This window comes from Macrobrachium nipponense, chromosome 4 (assembly GCF_015104395.2).
Source record: "Macrobrachium nipponense isolate FS-2020 chromosome 4, ASM1510439v2, whole genome shotgun sequence".
NCBI lineage: Eukaryota > Metazoa > Arthropoda > Malacostraca > Decapoda > Palaemonidae > Macrobrachium > Macrobrachium nipponense.
In genome coordinates, this window is record NC_061100.1 from 10,835,161 (window position 1) to 10,851,357 (window position 16,197).

Sequence of the window (16,197 nt, forward strand, 5' to 3'; positions counted from 1 at the left end):
CTTGGTAAACCCGATAGTTACCCCTCCCATTTGATCTAGACCGTAGCATCGGCAAAATCCACAACTGGATCACTCGACCAACTCCAGACAATGAATTTGCAATCAATTTCCAACGGTTTTCGTAATACGAGTGAGAATCGGGAGAAAAGCGCGCGTCTGAGAGAGAGAGAGAGAGAGAGAGAGAGAGAGAGAGAGAGAGAAGAGAGAGAATAATTTTTTATACAAAGGAAGAGTTTTAAGTGGTCTTTTGACATTACGCTACGTACAGTTTGCGAAAGAGAATTATGAAGATTTTATGTATTATCTATAGAAAACTTGACACAGTGCAAGATGATTAAACTCCCTGGTTGTTATTGAGCAAATATTAGGCTAGACTCAAATGAACTGAATGGATAATGCCACCTTACTGCCATAAAATTAATACTAGATAGTACTATTAAACCTTTGAATGCTCATTCAATGGGCATCTAAAGAATTTACAGTCTGTGTACTCAAGCAAAAAAAAAAAAAACGCACACAAATGATTGCGTATTGATCCAAATCTTTATATAGCGCCGTGTATAAATTCTATAAAAATATTAACATGGTAATTTTCTTCACACCTGAAAAAGAAAGCCACATTAACAACAAAATCATATAAAAAAGAAAAAAAAACTCCGAAACAAAGAGCCTAACAATTACGGCACCCAGACACAAGCCGATTGTCAGGGCCTCAAACACATTGTAATTACTCTGGTTGCAAAGCGTTGTATCACCACAATTCTTTCTCCTGATCAACCAAAAAATACCTCAAATACCACCCACTTGAAAGTCCCAAGTCCCACGTGCATGGCAGTCACAGGAGGCAGACAGTTCCTGTATTGATTTCATTCTCCCTTTCCAAGGGGCTCTTTCCTCTCACGAAATATCGCGGACCCGCGATACTTGCAAAGCTTTACGGGCCATTTCGCTTTACGAGTCGTAACGTTACTGAGCTGACACGTCACTCGAATAACATCCAAATCTCCTCCATCGTCAAGTGCAGTACATAACAGAGTTCCATTAGGAAATACACATGCGCACAGACCACTAAATGACATTGAGTACTTGGTATGGTTTCCCTTTCCCCCACAACAACGACTACCGCAACTTTATCATCGATTATTAAACTGATTTAACACATCGTCGGTATAGACATGGTGCTCCTCTTTCCCAAACACTAATATATATCACCGTACAGCTAGGAAAGCCGCCATAACACTATGAGAACCGAGAAGAATAACGTCTCAACCGTCCCTCTTCTCTTTACATACTAAAGCCTCGCGCTCAGTCCGAGTCTGACCAACCACGTCTGCTAACGTTGTGTTCTCGTTGCTGGCGGTCGAGACTCAGCGAGACTCACTCTCTCTCTCTCTCTTTCTCTCTCCAGTGAGCTGAGTCTCGTTCCATACATTATTGCACTGAAAGTGTTCACAAGACATTGTAGCAATTGTTGGTGAGAAGTAATTTGTTTTATAATGTAACGAATACCATGCTGTAACCTAGACCGGTATATCTATGGGAACCCTACTGCTCTAGGCACAACGACATGGGAGATTGACAAACAGCTGACTATAATTAAAAGTATCCCCATATGTGGCCGATGGTTGCTGCACCATGCGTTGCGACACAGAGAGAGAGAGAGAGAGAGGAGAGAGAGAGAGAGAGAGAGAGAGCGTAACAGCTTCCATAAACAAGGGTAGTCCGAAAACTAACACTGCCTGAGTCTAGTAGGCGAACCCACTGTGACATGCACCTTTGGCAGACAGTATGTTCTTGTATGTACTACATTTACAGCACACATACAGTATGTTGCTGTGAATGTCGGTGTGTGTAGTCGGGTTCGATGTATGGCTGATGCGTTTTCCGTTTGAGAGAATAAAGTTGCTTATGTCTTGGAAGTTTTCTGCACATGAGATTCACTCATGATTCTGCAGCTCTCTCTCTCTCTCTCTCTCTCTCTCTCTCTCTCTCTCTCTCTCTCTCTGCTTAAGGAAAAGGTTTGACGATGAAATATAAGACATGGAATGTAAATAAATATACGTCTTCTCTCTCCTCAATACAAAGAAGTTTTCCCTAACAAGAGATGGCCCCATTGGTAAAAACATGATGGTTATTGCCATATTCATACCTGAACACTTAAGCGGTGGATGCATCCTAGGTGGGGCAAACTTCCCCAACATTATCCACTTAAGACTTCTACACAAAAGGCCCATGAGCAATGTGTCGAATCCCTTGCATACTCTGACGTTTTGCAGATATTAAGGCATTTCCTTTACAATTTTTTTCACGTCATCTATAGCTAACCCTTTCTATGTCTTCCTCTCCTCCCTCCCAACACTTCTAGATTGCATCTCTCTCCCCCCCCCCCCCCCCCCTCCCCCCCCCCCCCCCCCCCCCCCCCCCCCCCCCCCCCTCCCCCCCCCCCCCCCCCCCCCCCCCCCCCCCCTCTTCCCCCCCCCCCCCCCCCTCCCCCCCCCCCCTCTCCCCCCCCCCCCCCCCCCCCCCCCCCCCCCCTCTCTCTCTTCTCTCTCTCGTCTCCTCTCTCCTCTCTCTCTCTCTCTTCATTTTATTCTCATCACTTACCTTCTTTTTCTCTCACTTGCTTCTTGACTATCCTGTTTATCCTCCATATCTGCATGTGATCGACTCTTCTGTAATGCAATTGCATCTTCAATTATCCTTTTTCTTCTTTCTTCTTCCTTCTTCTTCTTCTTCTTCACTAAACCTTTCACTTCCTTATCACACCACTTCCTATACCCATTAAACACTCATTATGACCCAGTCATGGAATATCACAATCTCATCCACCTCTTCAACTTTAGCCCACAATTCATCCACTTTTACTTGTACGATCTGCTTACTTCATTCTTATTAATCTCATTTGTTTTACTTATAATTGCAATCGGAATTTAACCCCTTCCTCTCCAACCTAAAATAATATGTAACTTCTGGTTCAACAAAATAAGGAATAGATATTCATTCTTCCCAACCAGCCCTCTTTTCACTATTACATTCATCTACTTTGTCTTCATTCTTCATTTTACTAACACTTAATCTTCCGAACTTTTCCTCGTCATGTCTTTCTCAGGTGTACTTAAGGATATTCTTCTTTGGGAACCTTGCATTTCTAACAATCAAACCCCATCCCAAAATCACAACTCTCTCCATTCTCATTTACTCCAGAAGTCGATTACTTACTAACAACGTCATCTCTTTCCTTGTCAACCTACCTTTGCATTTAGATCACCTAGCAAAACCACCCTTTACCTTCTCCAAACCCAGTGATACAGATTCAGAGATTTTCTTCGCTCTCCATCTACGCCATTCCTGGACCACATGCAACTTGTGCACATTCACTCTTACTCATACAATCTTCAAACTAAGTCAGTTGTAATGTTTCACCTCCCCTAGGGGGTCTTCTTCCTGACACTAGAGGCTTTGCCCTTCCTTAGCTCCACACCTTCACCTACCCCAAACACAATGACTAACAAATCCATTTACTAACAAAGCTTATGTTTCCATCACAAGATGACTAAACATCAGCGTCTCAGGAAAATGACTTTTCACTATTTCATGAACGAGTGCACAGAGTATACTATACATGCCTAAGTACTTACTTCATAAATGACTAAGCTGGAGAAGAAAACTAAAATAAAAATAGCATCGTCTACAGTCTACGCCATGCATCGTCTTACTTTCTAGGTCAACGTTCACGTCCCAGGTAGATTAATTAAAGGTATCGAGGGGCCCAGATAAGATAAGGCTAGACTCAAAGTCTAGACTCTACTCAAGATTCCATGAAAATATTAACTAACTGTTACATGTTACTTAAAAATTCAAAATTACATCCAATCGAATCGGATGCACCAAATATGGATTTAATTCCAGCGTGAATATATTTAAATGAGAATTCTAATGATATGAGACAACAGTTAAATGTGTCAATAAACAGACTAGCAGTGGTCCTAATTATGGCTGAAACACCTATCGGAATACGATCTGAAGAATGGAAGGTCCCAAAGCTGATATGCCTATTTCGGTGCTCAGCTCTGAAGTTATCAAAGATACCAAAAGATGGCTTATGGTTCAAAGATGGTGTCAATTATTGTTATAGAAAAGAATATAGAATCTAGGCCAAAGACTAAGCCTCTGAGACCTATGAGGTCATTCAGCGCTGAAAGGGGTAATTGACAGTAAGAAGACTTGAAAGTAGGGTGAAAAGTCAGATGAAAGAATAAGAACGGGGGTACAGTAAAATGATGAAAGGAGTTGCAGATAGGGCCAAGGACCCTGCAAAGAAACTTCAGTAATGCCTACAGTGCACCGCATGAAAGTTGTAACAGAAGGAAGAACTCGCAGTTGCACTGTAAGACGAGTGTTAGAGAGGGTGAAAAGTCAGATGAAAGAATAAGAACTGGGGTACAGTAAAAGGAATGAAAGGAGTTGCAGATAGGGCCGAAGGGACCCTGCAAAGAACTTTCAGTAATGCCTACAGTGCACCGCATGAGGTACACTGATGGCACTAACCCCTCCTACTGGGAAAAATTGTTTGTAACGAGTACCGAATATGGTGTCACTGCTATTGGAGTTACGATACTCTCTTTCTCTCTCTTGAAAAAAAAAAAAAAAAAAAAAAAAAGACAACTTCGTAACATGACAGTCAGATTCTCAATATCTCCGATGATATTCAAGAAAATCCTGTCATGTACTCAAAGTCCATTAAATTTGTCCTAAGACCTCGAATATTCTAATAAATCACCTAATTAATTGATGGACCACAATTCATTTATGTGTCTCCTGGGAGAATCTAATACATAAAAGATAAATGAAATATAACTGGTCCCGATAAAATCAACAAAGAAAATAAGAAGGAACTAAACCACAACACTATGCAAACCATCATCGCACTTTAAAAAAGGAAAAATACTTTTTTTTTATACAGCACTTACGGAAAGTGTCAACAAGTCTCCACAAGAATATTATCATGCAAAGTGGACCACAATATTCATAATGGGCATCAATTCTTGACGAACAAGGGAAGCAGTCCTTCTTGTTAACGAGTCAACTTCCGCAGACTGAAATGCCAAGATGTGAGATAAGAGGGTAAGAAGTTAAAAGCAGAATAAAGTGCAAATAAATAAATAATGAGATAAACGAAATTCCCAGGAGTAATACAGCGACTCCTAAGACGGGAAAACGCCAAAGTTTAAGTGTGTCGTGGAGGACAGTTAGTAAATTACAATCCCTAGATTTCTTGTTTTCTTTTATTTTCCAACAACCATGGCAGTGTGACTGAGGCAGAGGGTCTCACTTTAACGAAAAGGAGATTAATGCTGCCTTAAAGCACAGTAAAGCTTGCTTTGGAAATCGGTACCCATCTTCACTAAGGACCACTAGAATGCTTGCATATTTTGATATTTAGAATAATGATATTGAATAGTTTACATTTCAGTGTGTTTTTATTTGTGGTATCTGATTAGTTTTCTGCTCTCTCTCTCTCTCTCTCTCTCTCTCTCTCTCTCTCTCTCGTGATCAGAATCCAGAACGAGAGAGAGAGAGAGAGAGAGAGGAGAGAGAGAGAGAGAGGAGAGATGAGAGAAGAGAGAGAAGAGAGAGAGAGAGAGAGAGGGGGGGGGTGGGGGAGGCGGGGGGTGAAGGATAAAATTAATAGTAGGATCAAACAACCAGTGTTCACAACAAGAGACAAAATACTGACTGTTACCACGTTCATTAATAATAATTTCTCAGACTCCTGTAGTCTCCCATATTTCAAGTACTACTATAATACTCTTCATCCTTATGTAGTCAGCATTTTTTCCCTCTCATTTCTTTCAGAACTGGGCTACTAAGGACTCTATATGTTGAAGGTTTCATTAGCGTTTGCCATGCAAAGAGAGGCCTGATAACTGTCAAGGTAGAGAGGCTTTGGTGTACAGTCTGTGAAACCTCAGACAAAATGAGAGATGTAAAGGTGAGGAACATTTGAGGAATGAAGATTTCCCAAGGGGCAACTCCCTAAGCTTTCACAATCATTCTGAACACAGCAGTACTTATTCTATGCTTGTTTATACAAATCTGAATTGCACCTGTACTCATCTTCAAATTCTTTTTACTGTCAACGATTAGCAAACGCAATTTTTTTTCACAGGAACTTAATATTACTTTCTGTTGCACCGGCTCATAAATATCATTCTATTTACATCCTCTGTTGCTTTATAGAAAAAAAACTGAGGTAGATATTTATAGCTTCACTTTTCAGAATACCAACAAAATCTTGAGTAAGATCTCAAACTTACCTACTATTTAACAGAATGCAAATTTTAATCATTAACAAAAATCTTGTCTTCCCATCGACGTCTCTTTGCAAGATGGTGGAAGGAAAGCCCAACTTAGTGACGTCAAACCAACTCCAGTGTTTTTATATCGTTACATGGATTGTTGCATTCTTCTCTAATTCTATAACAATAATCAACCTTAAAATAAATTTATTTATCTTTTTTTCGATGAAAGAATGTGAAATTTACTTATCTTTATCTATGTTATGATGGCATATGAGGATTGTTTATGTCAACGTAAGGCCCAACCAAGACGTCGGGTTTCGTCGCGTGACGAGTTGTTACGGTGATACACGTCACTAAAACAAGCTTATAGACCAATCAGTGAAACTCCCCAAACAATTTTTCATTTCAATCTACACATAAAAAAATCCAGATGGATTAAACGAAGCATAATTCAGAATAATTTGAGAAACTGAGCCAAAGCGGCGGCAAGGAACGCAACTTGACAGGTTCAAGTTCCTTTAATTTAGAAAGGCGAGAGGTGGCGATCGTGACGTGGCTCTGACAGCGCCTGCGCAAACTGCGGCAGCAGACGTTGATTTTACTGTGGGTTGTGATTAATTAATATTGTTGACGTCTTCTGTTGATATTTCCCCCCCGGTGTGCAACTGTTGAAGTTGTGGTGAGTAGCAGTTATCTTATTGTGTCGTGGTGAAAATACTTTTTCCGCAGGACCGAGGGAAGATACATGACTATACACACAGATTTACCAAAGGTCTCAAAACTTTAATCCAAGGCTGGTATACCTATACTTATCACACCGTCTTAGGCTTAAAGCTGTTCAGATATTACTAAGTTAATAGACTAGAATTCACCACCAGGGAATAGTAGATCGGACTGGTAAATCATAAAAAAGTATTCGTGATCGTAGTCCGTCAATTAACGTTAATTAAGAGACCCATCGTAGGTCTGGATTACTCTGGTGTTCAAGTTGACAGATCCGAAAGTTACAGGAAGGGGGGATGGGTACGTTCGAGGTCACAGGGTAGGCCTGCTTACTCTTTAAACCCAGGTAATGAAATCTCTATATATCGAATACGGACAAAGAAAAGTATGAGGCCTAGTAAGGGCTCATATTGAATGCCAGTCTGTCGAGAGAACAGATGACTATCTAGCCTATGTTGCCGGTAGGGCCGCCCGAGGCTCGACCAAGTAGGCCTGTGAATGATAAGCCAATATTTACCCTACCTATGCCTATCGGAGACTTACACTAGTTTGGAAAGTATTTACCTATTTACCCGAGGTTGCCTGCAGGCTGGTCACCTACTAGCCTTAACCAGGTCACTAAGATACCCTATAGGTACACTACAGAGTACAAACTTGACAGAACCTTGTTCATAGTAGATTATAGGGTAGAACACCACGGCAGGCCAACCCTCATCACGGTGGACGGGTCTTATTCACTCTATATTTAATTGGTGAAACAAGAATACAATTGCAACTCTAAGCATACCATTTAAAAGACTGAAGTTTCGTCAACATAATGTGATATATGAAAGCCCCATACGAACTAAAATAAGCATGTGAGCTCTTCGTAAAATATGTTTTCAAGGCAGTTTTGAAATCCAATATGGCGGCTACGTTTTGCATGGAAGGTTCTCATCAGTGACGGCCACCATCTTTCCCCAGCCTTCCCAGCACTCATTTGAACAATGTTAGTGTATATATGTAACTTTTATTGATCTTACTCAAGATTGCAGTTGTAATCAGCACAATAAAACAACATTTTGTTGCCTATATTAGTGAAAGTATGAAACTTGTTATTCCTGGGGTTATGGTTGGAACTGAATTCATTCTTACCTTGTAATCGGTGGTTTTTATCCTTACTGCCATCACAACTGAAACTCCACAGTGCTTATTTGATTGTAATTATACACATTTTGGTCTTGATTCACTCCACAGTGCACTTGAACCACGCAAACACAGTTACGAGCAGCAGACGACAACACTGATTATGAGATGCAAAGCTTTATTCCCTTAATTGTTTACTTTACTCAATATGTAGTTTGAACTTTACTTCAAAATGTTTATTTAATTCATGTCTATTCTCCTTTTTTGCAACCAAATTAACCCCAAAAATTACAAATGTTTCGGATGTACTTACGAGCGACGACGTGAGGAAAAATGACTCATCGTTGCCAATCTAGTGGAGCGTCACACATACGCCGATGCATTTACAAACTGTTTCAATGAATTCTAGTTGTCATAGTAATGCAGTAATGATAAAATTGCTGTAATATGCACGTATATATAATACAAATAGATACGCTAATTTCACTTATTTCCCCGGTTTTGTGTAAGTCTTAGGTATACCTAGTTTGGAGGGTAAACACATACCAATTGACAACACTGATAAACAATAGAAGAGCGCAAAACGCCGCAAAGAATGCCGTAGTCCCCTTGAATAAGTGCTGGTAAGAGGTTGGGTTTACGATTGTTGTGATGAAAGTGCCCCAGCGTCTATGGGTACAAGTGGTGTGCAGATTTAGCACAGGAAATGGGAAGTTTGTTGACACAAGCGACTCCGTAAACATCAAGATGGCGTCAATCTTCGAAACATTTTTAGTTGTAAGTAAAAATTTCTTAAGCGTTTTGGTGAGATTTCCACTGCCGTAGCCACCCTTTTCACTACCCTCTGTTTAAATCTTAAAATTTGGCCTTAATTTCCAACTTTGGAGAAAATACTTACTTCGAAAGGAGAGTAGAGGTCTTTAGCTCCATTTCTCACCAACAAGAAGTCGCGACTGATGCCCATCTCCGGTGTCAGGACGCGTTATAATGTACTTTTTCGGAGGGTGGCAAGCGTTGATTGTAGGTGGCCTGTTTGGCCTGCTGTGATGTTTTACCCTACATGTCTGTATCAGTTTAGACCCTTGCATCATGACAGAAGCCTAATAATCTTCATAAATGTGGGGTAATTGGGTAAAATTTTACTTTGAACCATGACTCATTTTTCGTTCACAGTAGGTAGTATCATGCAATAACTGTAGGTTAGGTTGGGTATGGTTTAGATTTACAAATTAAATGAATGTCAGAAATGTTCGCACACAAAAAAAATATTATTAAATAAATGGGTAATGAATTGGGTAATTCTAAAGTAAACTATGGCACTTGATGTTTTCCTATGTTATTTGACTTACTGAACAAGAATTTAAAGTAATATTTATTTGGACGACTGTAATTAACCCTTGGGGGGCCAGTACTAAACACGGCGGAATACATTGGACGCCCCAATCCCTAGTGGATGTCGTATCCGCGGTTACGTTCCTTGCAGTCCGTGCGACTATTCTCTAGAATTACCCTGCAAGAAACGTAACCGCGAATACGACATCCACTAGGGATTGGGGTGTCCAATGTATTTCGCTGTGTTTAGTACTGGCCCCCGGGGGTTAATTACAGTCGTCCGAATAAATATTACTTTAAATTCTTGTTCAGTAAGTAAAATAACGTAGGAAAATGACAACTGCCATAGTCTACTTTACTGTGGAATGAGGGCTTAGAATTACCATGATTTAAAGTAAAATTTACAGTATCATGCGGTTACTGGAGGTTAGGTTAGGTGTGGTTTAGATTATTTACAAATGGAATGAATGTCGGAAATGTTCTCGCACATAAAAATATTATGAAAATATTGTTAAATATTAGGGTGGTGGTTTGAAGTAAAAGTTTACTGGAAATTGTTAGCATAAACGATAGTCTAGGCCCTTTAAATGAAAAACGGGTAGGGCATTCATTACAATATGACCTGGGCTCTCGATTCCTTAAGTCACAAATGTTAATAATCAGGTTTCCCATCTTATTAACTCCCATGAAGCAGGGATAACAACCCCCTTTTTAGGTGTAGATATTAAAGTTTTTATGTGTTTCTCAAGCCTTTAGCTCATAAAGTATTTGAATATCATTTGAGAGTAGGAAAACATGTAAACATTCTGTAATTGTAGTTTACAAAAAGGGCTGTGCACTTTACAGATGTGTATTTAAAAGTTTACAGTAGAAAAATAAGCAAAATATAGGAATATATACAACTGACAATATTCATTGATAAATATGATGCAATTAATCAGAAAAATGTGTAATGTATATGAAGTGCCATTTAGCAAAGCAAATTTTATAAAGTAAAAATTTTTGCTTTTGATTACTAATGTGAATACAAAGCATGAAAGGAAAATGCAAAAGAAGTTTCTCACAGTATATTCTGAAAATATATACTAAACTGAATACGAAAATATATATACTGAATATATATACTGAAAATATATTCTGAATATTCATAAAGTGGTAAAAGTAATTACTATAGTGGCATCGAACTTTTTTTGCATTAGACTTCATTTCGTCAGTTTTTTCCAATTCTCGTGCATCAGCCTTCGGTGAAGAACGCACTAACTTCTTTATTCCATTTATGTACATGCAGTCGTCGGTTATCGGGGCGGATGCTGATGAGTGAAACCCGCCACCAACTGGAACTCTGCTTGTATGGCACCATTAATCGCCGATATTATGGCGCTAGACGAGCTTCATGAAACTGGATTGCCAATAATGGAGTTTGCCGATAACTGGGGACTGCCTGTATTGTTTTCTGTCACAACAGCTGTTTTTCCACTCTGTGGCATTATAAACAAACGGCTGGCTCACAATTTGGATTTACAATAGTTCCTAATTTTCTCTCTCCATACAGATGGAAAAATAGACATAAGTGGTGATTGGACCAAGGATTACAGGATGAAACACTGTGGGTGAAAGCTTTAGGTATATGTAACTTACAAACTAGATAATGATTATTCTGCTGCAATTATGAAACTATTTTTAGAATATACTCAATAGTTGTGTATAAAATTTATAATATATGAGTGCACTGTATTTATATTGACAAAAACTTTTATTATTATATACAAAAACAGTGTGTGGATATCAACCACTAGGTACCATTCGTGGTTCATGTCGGGCAAGGCCTCGGGACATGCTGTGTGATACTTGGGCTTTCTTGAGTGCTCTTGTATTACCTAATGGGTGCAATATCTGCATCTGGGGACGCACCGTCTGGTATATGTTCATTCTCACATTCCTCTATCTGCTGGAAGGGGCTGTGTGATCCGAGTCTTGTTGGATGTTAAGAATTGGTTTTTGGATTGCAATACAAGCAGTTCCCGGGTTACAATGGGAGTTCTGTTCTTGAGACGCGTTGTAAGCCGAAAATCGTTGTAAGCCGGAAAATCTTCAAAAATCTCAAGAAAACCTTACTTTTAATACTTTGGGTGCTTCAAAAACTATGTAAACTTCAGTCTTATAGCATTTTTCATCAAAAAACCTTTGAAAATTGATTGTTTTGCATTCTTGATGTCATATTTCTTCTGCCACATCAGCATTGTAGGCGTTGTAACCCTGGAACGTGTCATAACCCTGGAAATAATTTCCAATGCATATAATTGAAAAGCGCCTTAACCTCGGAACGTCGTAAGCTGAACCCGTTGTAACCCGGGGACTGCCTACTGTACTTATCACATCTTGCTATTAAAAGATGGCCTTAGTTGCTGTCTGTGGGCAGTATTTGCCTCAGAGATTTATACATTGCTGTGCCTATGAATTTATGCCCCATGTTCGCAAACATCTCCCTTGGTCCTATGGGAGTGGTGCTTTTTTTCATTATTAGGAACTGCTACTACGTTAGGCTTACTGTATAGCCTGAGGTTAATTTTCTTGTAAGGGCACCTTAGGTGTTATGTTGCCATTAATGATTCCCTGAACGTCCTAACATCATCTGCTCTTGGTTTCAAGAATGGATATCTCTCCAATCATAGTCTTTTCAGCTGATCATGGATTTCTTAGTATATCTCTGCCAAGACAAGCTCTCTAGTTTTTGCAGTTTAGGGCTATTGCTCAGCTTATTCCCAGGTATTCCTGCAGTTGGACATGGACATCATAAGCCTTAGTTAGGTCTCTAAGCATTTGCTTGAGGAGCTTACACCAGTCTTGTCCACATTGCTCTGTAGTCTTACCAAAGTTCCTTATGAGCCCCTGAGGGAGGCTTCAGTATTTAGTGTCAGTCACACTCAAGACTGTCCCCTTAGAAACCACAGCAATTTCTCAGTCTCTTTTTCTAGATGATGAAACGCATGAAGGTATGGATATCTTTTGTTCTCATTAATTTCTGAGTTTGTGGCAGAGATTCAGATCCTATCAGTCATCAGTCCCTGATGAAAGATTAAGAGGTTTTCAGTACCCCCTTCCAGGACTTTGTAAGTAAGGATCAAGAAGAGATGCTGTTTTGCCTTGTTTTGCAGTACCATAATACCTGCTTAGGACTTGAGCAGGCATGAAAATCAAGTTAGGTTGCTAGCTCCTCATCCTAGGTGAGGGTTCATCAAGTCGGGTACTATTACTCCATCTTTGGAGTTTAAGGAGAATATATGAGTAGAGCAGTACTGAAAGTAGGTCTTCATGTTCTTGAAGAATATCACTGTCATGTGGGACATACTGTATTTAGCAAACCAACTGTGCATTTCAGGGCCAAGTCTAATTGGTTTTCGTCAATAAAATCTTACCAAAGCATCAGATATGGATCGTATTTTGGAAATAACTATTTGCAGCCTCGGCCTAATTGGCAATAATATGCGCTGATGTCTAATGTTTATAATTAAGGCACTTATCAGAGTAAATCACAGAAATTTCAAGGGAAACTTAATTAAATTTAGTAAGCACCCAGCGGGAGGCTACTTGTGACGTAAAGTATGACATCGGGCATAATAGCAATGTTCCCAATAGTGTGATAATGATCGTGGAAACAAATAATTGACCCTCTTGTTGAGACTTGTTGTGAATTATATTACGGTTTCCATTGGTGATGCCAAGGGTAATGAATAAGAATTTGGTACACTGTATAAATATGACAACATTATAGCAAAGGAATTTGGTAAATATACATATTGCAATATTACTGTTTTCATTGTTCAATTTTGTTGACCATAGGAATACATAGCAATTATAACCCAATTTCTATTTGCATTTTCCTGATCACTTGTGCAAAACTTTTGGAACTAGTGAATACACAATCATATTGAAATGAAAATCGATAGTTTAGAGGCTTTTGGTAAGATATTTTCGCCCAATATACCTGGTAACCTTGCATAATAGTAAACATCGTCGAGTCGCCGACGACAGGGCAAAGCCAGGTTATATGTGACTGCTGTTTCACCTATGACAAGCCTAGCAAGTTGTCCTCGTGGCAGCTAGACTGCTTTCGTTTTGCGTGATTTTGCAGTAACTTCAAATTCATAAGAAAATAAACAGATAAAACCTGGAATACTTAGGCTCATGATAAACCACTCAACAACCCTACAACAACATTAGTGTCAGTTTCAAGCACAGAATAATAAATGGGGAGTTGTGTGACATATTAAATACTTTGGATTTATTATGGGACTGTTCATGCATTAAGGAAGATAAGGTTAGAACGTTAGCGTTGTGTTACATTCATTTAGCAGGACCAAGCAGGTACATGTGAACTGGAGCTTTTGAGACAATGTAAGCAACAGAAACTCCAGGGTAACAATGGTTTTCACAGAGATTGTGTAAGACTTGGTACATACTTCAAGTTAAAGGAAACGTGAATTGCACCAAGGAACTGTATTACAGAATTAATATTCTCATTTTAAGCTCATTCCTTTATTGTACTTTACTTAAAACACGTGATTTATCGGAGAGAGAGAGAGAGTAGGGTAGGTGTTTGTGTGTGTGAAACAAAAAACAAGAATCCCATATACTACTACTACTATTATTACTACTACCAACATCTGAGTCTTCATTCCTAAAGTATATGGGCGAGGTGTCTAGTAAAGTATGTCATACTACAGTATAAATGAGTGGAAGGGCCGTCAGTAATGATGTTTCACTAGCCTCCCTCTGGGTGCTTACTAAATTTACCTAAGTTTCCCTTCAAATTTTGGATTTTTACTGCGATAAGTGCCTTAATTATCAACATTTGATATCTGTGCATATTTTTGCCAATTAGGCCGTGGCTTCAAATAGTTATTTCCAAAATATGATCCATATCCGATGCTTTGGAAAGATTTTATCAACGAAATCCTATTAGACACGGTCCTGAAATGCACAGTACAGGCAGTCCCCGGGTTACGATGGTCTCGGCTTACGACGTTCCGAGGTTACGACGCTTTTCAATTATATTCATCAGACATTATTTCCAGGGTTACGACGCCTACAACGCCGCTCATCTGGCAGATGAAATATGACACCAAAAATGCAAAATAATCAATATTTGAAGGTTTTTTTTTATGAAAAAAATGCCATAAGAATGCAGTTTACCTAGTTTTTCAAATGCACCCAAAGCAAAATTAAAAGTTAAGGGTTTTCTTATGGATTTTTGACGATGTTCCGGCTTATGACGATTTTCGGCTTACGATGCGTCTCAAGAACGGAACCCCTGTCATAACCCGGGGACTGCCAGTAGTTCAATCTTGCTGAAGGTTAATGGTTGGCATGTTTGGTGAATTTAGGGTGACAGTGTTTCTTCTTTCCCTATCTCACCACCCAGCAGCCCATGCTACTTGCACGCCAGTCTGGCCAGATGTAAATTTTTCTTATTATCAGTTTAATAATACCACTAGGTTAAAACACTACTTTCTTATGGTTGGCCAGAACATCTTACTTCTTGACTGCACTAGATGTCTTGTTTTTGACATCTTGACTGCACTAGATGTCTTGTTTTTGACAGCCAGTGTCTCCCTCTTAACAATGGAATGGGCAGGCAGCAGAGCATTATTTTTTCTAGGTCTTATGCATTCATTCATTCGTATTTTGTTGCGCCAGCACATACGCCATCTTCCTCCATTCATTCTTATCTTGTTGTGCCAGGACACAAGCCATCTTTGGGCAGCTTCATTAGCATCATAATCGTAGAGCTCTTCTTTGGTGCATGTTGGACCCAATCAACAATTCATTCAGATATGAGTCATGGTTTGGACTTGTTGGCCACAAGGACAGTTGGGTGAGGGTTATCCCTCGTCCTCCCAAGGCCACTGCGAGCCCTGTTTAGTGTTCTCCAGTCCTTCCTTGCTTAGTAAGTACTCAAGGGCAATGATTCACAGGGTTCTTGGACTGTGATAGCTTCTGGAAGTTGGCATATGACTTCCAATGATCCACCCTGTACAGTTCTTGGCATCCACAGGTTGCAGGCTTTCAACCATCATGAAGCTTTATTTTGACTGGGGATGTCTCGTCACTTCTTGGTGGTGGTAGAGCAGGTGTATGTTGTCAGTTTCTTGTAGGTATTTTTGGGTTCTCAATTGACAGTGGCGACTGTTGGCTTGAGCAACCAGGGAGCAGAACTCAGCAGTGGTGTATCAAAGTGCTAGTGCTGATGTTTGCAATGTGCATGGATAAGTCCCCCACTGTGAAGTCGCCAACTGGCTTATGAGTTTCTCTTTCAGGTTCTCTACATGCCCTCTGAAGGAGAGAGTCCGATCGAGAGTGATACCCAGGCAAAGTGGGTATTGTCATTGTCTAACCGCTTACTCTCCCAAACTATCTCCAGCTCTCTTTGCACAAGGTGGTTTTTAAGCTGGAATGTGTAGTCATATTTTTTTCCTGGGTTGACATTCAGGAAATTGGATTTGTAGTAATCCAAGAGTCTGGAAAGGGCATTGGTAAGACTACAAGAAAGCCAAACTTTTGCATAGGGCCCTGTCACCTTCAGCATCCATAAGACAGGCTGTAAAGCTGGTTACTGGAGTCATCTTTTCCCTGCCCATGTATATTACCAGGAATCTGGCATCTTTGGTAGGGAAAAACACAACTCGTGTATCTTGTTCTTCAGACAATACCTCCT

The 16,197-nt window shown here is 39.8% G+C and overlaps 1 protein-coding gene across 1 annotated transcript in view; it reads left to right on the top strand.

Annotated features, from left to right (window-relative positions):
• The first annotated feature begins 6,637 nt into the window (after positions 1 to 6,637).
• LOC135210681 (protein transport protein Sec24C-like) overlaps positions 6,638 to 16,197 on the top strand; it is a 53,836-nt gene continuing 44,276 nt past the window's right edge. Inside the window, exon 1 of the mRNA XM_064243457.1 lies at positions 6,638 to 6,981. The gene's annotated coding sequence lies outside the window, so the exon portion shown is untranslated. The remainder of the gene's footprint in view (positions 6,982 to 16,197) is intronic.